Genomic DNA, 8062 nt, shown 5'->3' with positions numbered 1-8062 from the left:
AGAGTCATGTACCACAATGTTCACTGCAGCACTATTTACAGTAGCTAGGACATGGAAGCAACCTAAGTGTCCATCGACAGATGAATGGATAAAGAAGATGTGGCACATATATACAATGGACTATTGCTCAGCCATAAAAAGAAATGAAATTGAGTTATTTGTAGTGAGGTAGATGGACCTAGAGTCTGTCATACAGAGTGAAGTAAGTCAGAAAGAGAAAAACAGATACCGGATGCTAACACATACATATGGAATCTAAAAATGGTTCTGACAAACCTAGGGGCAGGACAGGAATAAAGATGCAGATGTTGAGAATGGACTTGAGGGCACGGGGAGGGGGAAGGGTAAGCTGGGATGAAGTGAGAGAGTGGCATAGACATCTATACACTATCAAATGTAAAATAGCTAGTGGGAAGCAGCTGCATGCATCGCACAGGGAGATCAGCTCGGTGCTTTGTGACCACATAGAGGGGTGGGATAGGGAGGGTGGGAGGGAGATGCAAAAGGGAAGAGATATGGGGATATATGTATATGTATAGCTGTTTCACTTTGTTATACAGCAAAAACTAACACACCATTGTAGAGCAATTATACTCCAATAAAGATGTTAAAAAAATAATGCTAGAGAAACATAGGCCTGTTGCTCAGTGAAAAGGCTTGCTCTTATCTTGAAAGCTGGGGATTGTCACTGAAAGCTTTTAGCATGGGAGTGACATGATCTGTGTTGTAGAAAAATCACTTTTTCTAAATGTAAGACTGACTTGACAAGAGGAAGACTGGTTAGGAGATGGTTGCATCCAGGTGAGGATGGGAGTTAATGAAGTAAGTCAGGGCAGAGGTTTGAACAGGAGCTAATATGAGAGCCACTCAAATCTTCAGGTTCTGGCATTGGGTTGGGCAAAAGTGGTGAGAGGGAGGCACTGAGGACGACCCTGAGGTTTCTGGCATGGGCAAATGAGTAGTGTAGGATGGTGGGTGAGACCTCTAGCCTGGGAGTCAGAGACACTTGGTTCTGGATACAAAAATTAAAAAAAAAAAAAAGGATCCCTGTCCTGGTGGGGGATACAGACTAAAAAATACTCACTTTCAATACCAAGTAGTAACAGCAAAGATAAAGATAAGCACAGGACCCAGCCTGGGAGGGGGAGGCGTGGCAGGAGAGTGGTTTAAGGCATGCTTGCTAGAATTATACGGCATTGGAGTAAAGAAGGTGAGAAAGGTGCTCAGGATGGAGGGGGCTACATGCCTAAGACACAAAGGAACAAACAGGATGGTGGCCTGGGAGATGTCCCTGACTCTCTGGCGTGGGTTCCACTCACCTGCTAACAGCACCCAGATCCACATTTCAGGCAGACTGCTGCCTCTGTCCACTGGCCACCGCCACATCAAAGTTCCACCTCAAAGCAGTGCATCTGTGAGTCTTCCCTGCACATGCAGCGCCCCCTCCTGAAGTGCCCACTCAATCTGCTCCTCACCCGCCTGGCCCAATGCCACTCCCATCCACACAGGCTACCACTTCTGGGATCCTGAGAACCAGCCTCCACTCCTGTCTCCCCTGCCCCATACCCAACCTGTCACCAAATTCTATTCCACTGTTTCAAAAGTTCTAGGACCTGCTCCATCACCATTACTACCTTTATTCCAGTTTCCAGCAGCCGTAGGAGCACCTCTCTCTTTTCACATTATTTTAATTGAAATATAGTCTACATACCACAATATATCCTTTTAAAGTGGCCGATTCAGTGGTTTTTTAGTATTTTCACCATGTTGTGCAACCATCACTCTTATCTAATTCCAGAGCGTTTTCATCACCGCAAAAGAGAAGCTCTGTACCCATCAGCAGTCCCCATTCCCCCCTCCCCCTTCCCTCTATCAACCACTAATCTACTTAATGGCTCTATAAAGTCCCCTGTTATGGACATTTCACAAAACGGAAATCATACAATATGTAGCCTTTTGTGTGTTTGCTCAAGAATCCATCTCAGGAATTCCTCGGATTTCTTCACTATTAATGGCAGTGATTTCAAAGCCTGCTTCACTGTGAATTTCATATCAAAATGAATTAAGCATAATGTTTTTAAGTTTCATCTATGTTGTAGCATGTATTAAACATGTTTTTTATTTTCTGTTTTCTGATGCTTTGACATCTGGGGCCTTGCTGACTCTGGAGGGATGGCCTCCTCTCTCAGGGCTTGCTAATTCCTAGAGATAGTAAATGACTTCTCTGCAAAGTGTAACTTTCATTTGCAAACCAACCAACTCACCACTGCCCATCTACTTTATCTGGGTCAATACCAATATCCACCTGTTCTAATCACCCCAGGTCCAGGTACCAGACAACTAGGGACAGCCTCTATGCCCCAGAGCCCACTGAAATTATTCAAAGTAGTCAATCTTAACCCTGCTTCCCCTGCCTTGCCCATTACTTGCCATGGAAACCACAATAAGTGTTTTCTCCTCACTCCCTCTGCCTCTTGAAGCTGGTGCTTCCCCGTGTGACTCCCTGTGGCAGGGTGTGCCCCCTCCTTTTGGGAACTGTGAGTAACAAGTATCTTTTCAATGCTAATTGTCTCCTGATCTGTTGCCCTTACTAAAACCCTCAAATTTTCTACTAATACACTGTATTTTTTAACAGTTGGAAAACCACTTATCTTTATTATCAGTGTCAGGGGTCCACCTTCAAGAAGGTGCGGCTCACCTGCATCACATCAGGATCCCCAAGTGCACCTAGGTACCTAGATCTGACCTTCATTTGTTGAACTTGTTCCAGGAAAATCCTGTGGTTTCTTCTTTTGCTTCCTCAGCCCTGATTAACCTGGACAAGAGTGAGATTTTAGCCACTCTGGCTTATGATGGAATCCAAGATTGATTCAACATTCTTTGTTCTCACCTCTCCTGCACTGACTGACCCAATCAGTCACAATTTGTTTATTTTGTCTTCCAAGCTGGGCTCTAGCACCATCCTGGTGGAGGAAGCACCTTAGCAGACTGTCCAATCTGAGTACAAACATGGAGTAGTCTTTCCGTACTGTTGACACACAGCTTTCAATCCAGTATATAAATGCTGCTACTTTGCAGCCCGCTTTACCCTCTCTCCAGGGCAGCCAGGGAAGTGAGGGGTTCCAAAGCAGAGGTCCTAGGGACACTAAGTCAGCACACAGTTTTCAGGCTGACCTCCATCCACTCACACAGAAACACATTTCTCTCCTTCAACAATCATCATCCTTGTACCATTTCAATGGTGTGATCTAATCATGACTCAGCATGCTGTTTGTCTATTGTTATGTAACAAACCACCTCCAAATTTGGTGGCTTGAATTGAAAATAGAGTGTCAAATACATATTTCTGTACCCATATTCATAGCTGCATGATTCACAATAGCCAAAAATTAGAAGCAACCCAAGTGTCCATCGGCAGATGGATGGATAAACAAAATGTGGTATATCCATAAAATGGAGGCTTTACAAGGAAGGAAATTCTACACATGCTACAACATGGATGAACCTTGAGGACATTATGCTAAGTGAAATAAGCCAGTCACAAAAGAACAAATACAGGGCTTCCCTGGTGGCACAGCAGTTGAGAGTCCGCCTGCCGATGCAGGGGACACGGGTTCGTGCCCCCGTCCGGGAGGATCCCATGTGCCGCGGAGCGGCTGGGCCCGTGAGCCACAGCCGCTGAGCCTGCGCGTCCGGAGCCTGTGCCCCGCAGCGGGAGAGGTCACAGCGGTGAGAGGCCCGCGCACCGCAAAAAAAAAAAAAGAAAAAAAAGGACAAATACAGTGATTCCAGAAGACCTAGAAGAGTCAAATTCATAGAAACAGAAAGGAGAACAGTGATTGCCAGAGCCTTGCGGGAGGGAGGATGGGAAATTATTGCTGAATGGGTCTAAAGTTTCAGTTTTGCAAGCTGAAAGAGTTCGGAGATGGATGGGTGATGGCTGCACAACATTATGAATGTACTTAATGCCACTGAACTGTACACTTTAAAATGGTTAGGATAGTACATTTTATGTTATGCATATTTTACCACAATTTTAAATTTTTACTGGCTTAAAATTATGCTCTGTTATTATTTCTCAGAGTTGTGTGGACTGACCGGGCAGGGAGACATATTTGGAGACTAGCTACCACAATCCATCTCAGGGATTTCTCAAGTTTATTCTCTTTTTTTTTGGCTGCATCAGATCTTATTTGCATCACGCGGGCTCTTCCTTGTGGTGTGCGGGCTTCTCTCTAGTGTGGCGTGCAGGTTTTCTCTCTCTAGTTGTGGTGCACAGGCTCCAGGGTGCATGGGCTCTGTAGTTTGCGGCAGTCAGGCTCTCTAGTTGAGGCACAATCTCAGTAGTTGTGGTGCATGGGCTTAGTTGCCCCGCGGCATGTGGAAACTTAGTTCCCTGACCAGGGATCGAACCCGTGTCCCCTGCATCGGAAGGTGGATTCTTTACCAATGTACCAATGGACCACCAGGGAAGTCCTTCAAGTTTATTCAGTATTACAGCAGTGACTTCAAAGCCTGCTTCATTGTGAATTTCATAGCAACAACCAAGTTCCCAGAGAGCTTGTTTCAACTTATAGAGCACTGGAAAAGTTGTGAGCTCTTCTTGGCATATCTGCTACCAACCTCCTTTCCCATTCTAGAAAAAAAAAATCTTAATTTCTTATGAAACTATGTGTCCTTTGAGATTAGGTTAGAAGTCAACTTCTAATTGGTAATTCATGAGGGCGTATTTTAGATAGGGTAACCACTCATATTTCAGAGTATATTTTGTGTTTCTATTATCAATGCCTAGCCCTTTCTCAGTTAGCATCGAATTTCCTGCAACCCAGGAAACCCATCAGCCTTAGGCAAACCAGGATGGGTGATCACTCTACTTTTAGACCTTCTCAATTTTATGAACTCACCTAATGTTACATAAGGCTGATATTCTCAAACCATGTATATGTCTTAAAATTGTGATTCCAATCTTGAGATCTCTACAAAATCCTTTGTCTTTCTGGTGGTTGTCCCAATCCATGATGCTTTGTGTCTGGTGCACTTGACTCCAGAGCTCTATAAATCCAACGATCTGGCAATAAAGATGCATTTTTAGATTGGGCCTATGGTGATTATTTTAATCCAAGATACACTTGGACACCATATCTTAGATCCACATTCTCATATGATAAGCCAGTGTTAAAATGCAACACATATAAACCAGGGAGTTCACACAACCCAGACTTGATGGGGTTGTCGTAGTCAAAGAACCAGCAGTTTGGCAGGAAAATATAACAAAAAGCAATTCAAATTTTATTTGGCTTGTGAATACTAATAAACTACTAGTTTCCTCCTTGTTATAATAGCATCAAACATCACAAAGTAGAAAGATTTCTGAGTAGACTAGAATCCTGCTGAGCGGCTCTGTGCCCCGGGTGCAGACAGTGAGGAAGGATACCCAGCTCTGCTCCCTGAGGTCCTCATTAGAATTAGAAGACCCCTCAGAAATCAGTCAGCGTCAGTCCCTTTAAGTAGTTTTCTACGATGTCTCTGTTCAATGAATTCTGGGTGATAATGTTCTTGGATAAATTTAATCTCTTAGCCTCAATGCCTAACATATTTCATATTTTGGTAAAGTTATGAGCATCTGTATTCTAAGATTTAAAAAATATAGATAATATATTAAAATTTTAATGACAAATAATGATGATCCTATGGAAACTTTTCCATATGATCACTCTTTTTCATGACTACATTGGCTTCAGCAATATTATGTTTGGAGATAGGCTCTACTTTGACTCTTTGTGTTTCCATTATCAGTACATTGTCTTATCCATAACTGACCCCTACGTCGCCTCATCATTTTTGATTCAAGGAGGCAGACAGCAGCCCACAGGAGGGTAGGTAGAGCTGAATAGTATGAACCTCAAAGGAGGGAGGCTATTGCTTAATGCAAGGTAAATGATGGCTTGAAAGTAAAAAGTGGAAAGGAAAGAAAGACAACAGCCCTGCTGGGCTCATGGAACTTGGGAATACGCAGAAAAATTATCAGGACTTGTTCCAGAGGGCTTCAAGGGAACAATACCCTCAGGGAAAACCAGGAGGTAGAGCAGGACTTTAGGAAATTGGGAAGGAAGTTGAGGACGAGGAGAATTTCAATTGCAGGGAAAGAAAGATTTAAGAGGGCTCATTGGAGCATTGGGAGGAAGAGCATAGAGAGGTGGTGGTGATCCCACAGGCCTGATGTTCCCCAGCACTACAGGCTTTCTCCTCCCCCCATGGTCCAAGGATAGCTGCATCACTGGAGAAGCCGCTTCCTTCTCTTCAGAGACAACCTGAAGCTCCCACCAACCCCATGCTGAGACTGAGGCACTGCCAAGTGAAGACCCAGCCCCCAGGACCTTGAGCTTCCCACCTAGGTAGGCCATTGAATATGATGTGCTGTTCCAAGTCCTCTTTGCATCCTTCCACCCTCACAAAAACAGCCCCTGGCCACAGAGAACAGTAACTCAGATCAGAGGCTTTAGAATTGGTAAGACCTGACACATAGCAGCCACAGAACCTACAACAGGTGAGTTATTAGCCATTCTAACCCTCAGTTTCCTCATCTGAACCATAGGGATAATCATAACTCCTTATAATAGTACTGGCCTCTCACTGAGAACTTAATTTGGTTTGGGCAGTGACGCTCTTGTAGAAGGTTGAGGTTTGGGCCTTCTAGCACAGGTATGCAAACTCTGCATTCACAGCCCTGCACCCTCAGGAGCCTCTTCTCCTACTCATTCTTGCTGTCCATCATGCCTGCCCACTTCAGTTCTGAAGAGGCGAGCACTCGTTTTGGGACTTACTCCCATTGGCTGCTTCCATTTTACTAATGCCTTTTTTTTTTTCTCTTTCAGTCATTTCTTTTTTTTTTGCGGTACGCGGGCCTCTCACTGTTGTGGCCTCTCCCGTTGCAGAGCACAGGCTCCGGATGCGCAGGCTCAGCGGCCATGGCTCACGGGCCCAGCCGCTCCGCGGCATGTGGGATCTTCCCGGACCAGGGCACGAACCCGTGTCCCCTGCATCAGCAGGCGGACTCTCAACCACTGCATCACCAGGGAAGCCCTCTTTCAGTCATTTCTAATGGAGAAACATATGCTACAGCTGCTGCCACTTGATGTTACAGAGCCAAAGGAACTGAAAACCATATTATGATTATGTGTGATATGAAGACAGGCAAGATATTTCTACTTATTTTGGTGCTTCCATAGTACTCACTGGTAGATATAAAATAGTTAAGCAGTCATCCTCTTGGAGCCCTTGCAGAAGACGGTGGGTGGGGATTTTTTAAATGGTACTAAACAGAAAATGTTGTGATGTCCTTCTTTTTGACGGGTTTTCACGTTCAGCTCCTACCCCGAATTGGGAAATTCTTTTTCCTACCAAAGAGTGAACCAGATAAATCCTTTCCTTCACCACAGTACAATAAGAGTTTCACAAAAAGCAGGAATGGCTGGCTATAGGGTCAAACCTCTGACTTCAGCCTCAGGGTCAACAATACAGGGGAGGTGGTGGACACAGAGAGATAGAGGAGGAGAGAGAGGAGGAGACATAGGAGAGAGAGAGACAGAGACAGAAAGCGACAGAGACAGAAAGAGAAAAAGAGAGGCCACTCCCTGGAGAATAAGTAGCAATAAACCTTTGAAAGAACTAGTAGAAGCAGATTTCTCTGTAACACCACAGGTTAGGACTCTGTTCTTAAATTTTGAGCAAACATATAAGCAGAGGCACAATACAGAAACATTCATTAGGAAATTGGAATTGAAACCAGAATCTCTGGGAAAATTGTTTATAGTATGTCTAATATCGTTTCCAAGTTAACTGTACGGACAGTTGCATGTAGCTCCTGTTCTGTTTGAAGACTCTCAGCCACTTTCAACTAATCCTTTTGTTGTCTCCATAAAATCCCAAGTTAAGTCCCCACTCCCTGAATATGCCTTAAGCAGACTAAATGTGGCCTCATTATCCCACCACAAATTCTGATAATAATCTCTGTGCTCTACTGACTTGTCACTAAAAGAAAATTACTAAAGTGGCTATTCAC

The sequence above is a fragment of the Tursiops truncatus genome, chromosome 7 (genome assembly GCF_011762595.2).
Source record: "Tursiops truncatus isolate mTurTru1 chromosome 7, mTurTru1.mat.Y, whole genome shotgun sequence".
Lineage (NCBI taxonomy): Eukaryota > Metazoa > Chordata > Mammalia > Artiodactyla > Delphinidae > Tursiops > Tursiops truncatus.
This window is presented reverse-complemented; position numbering follows the sequence as displayed.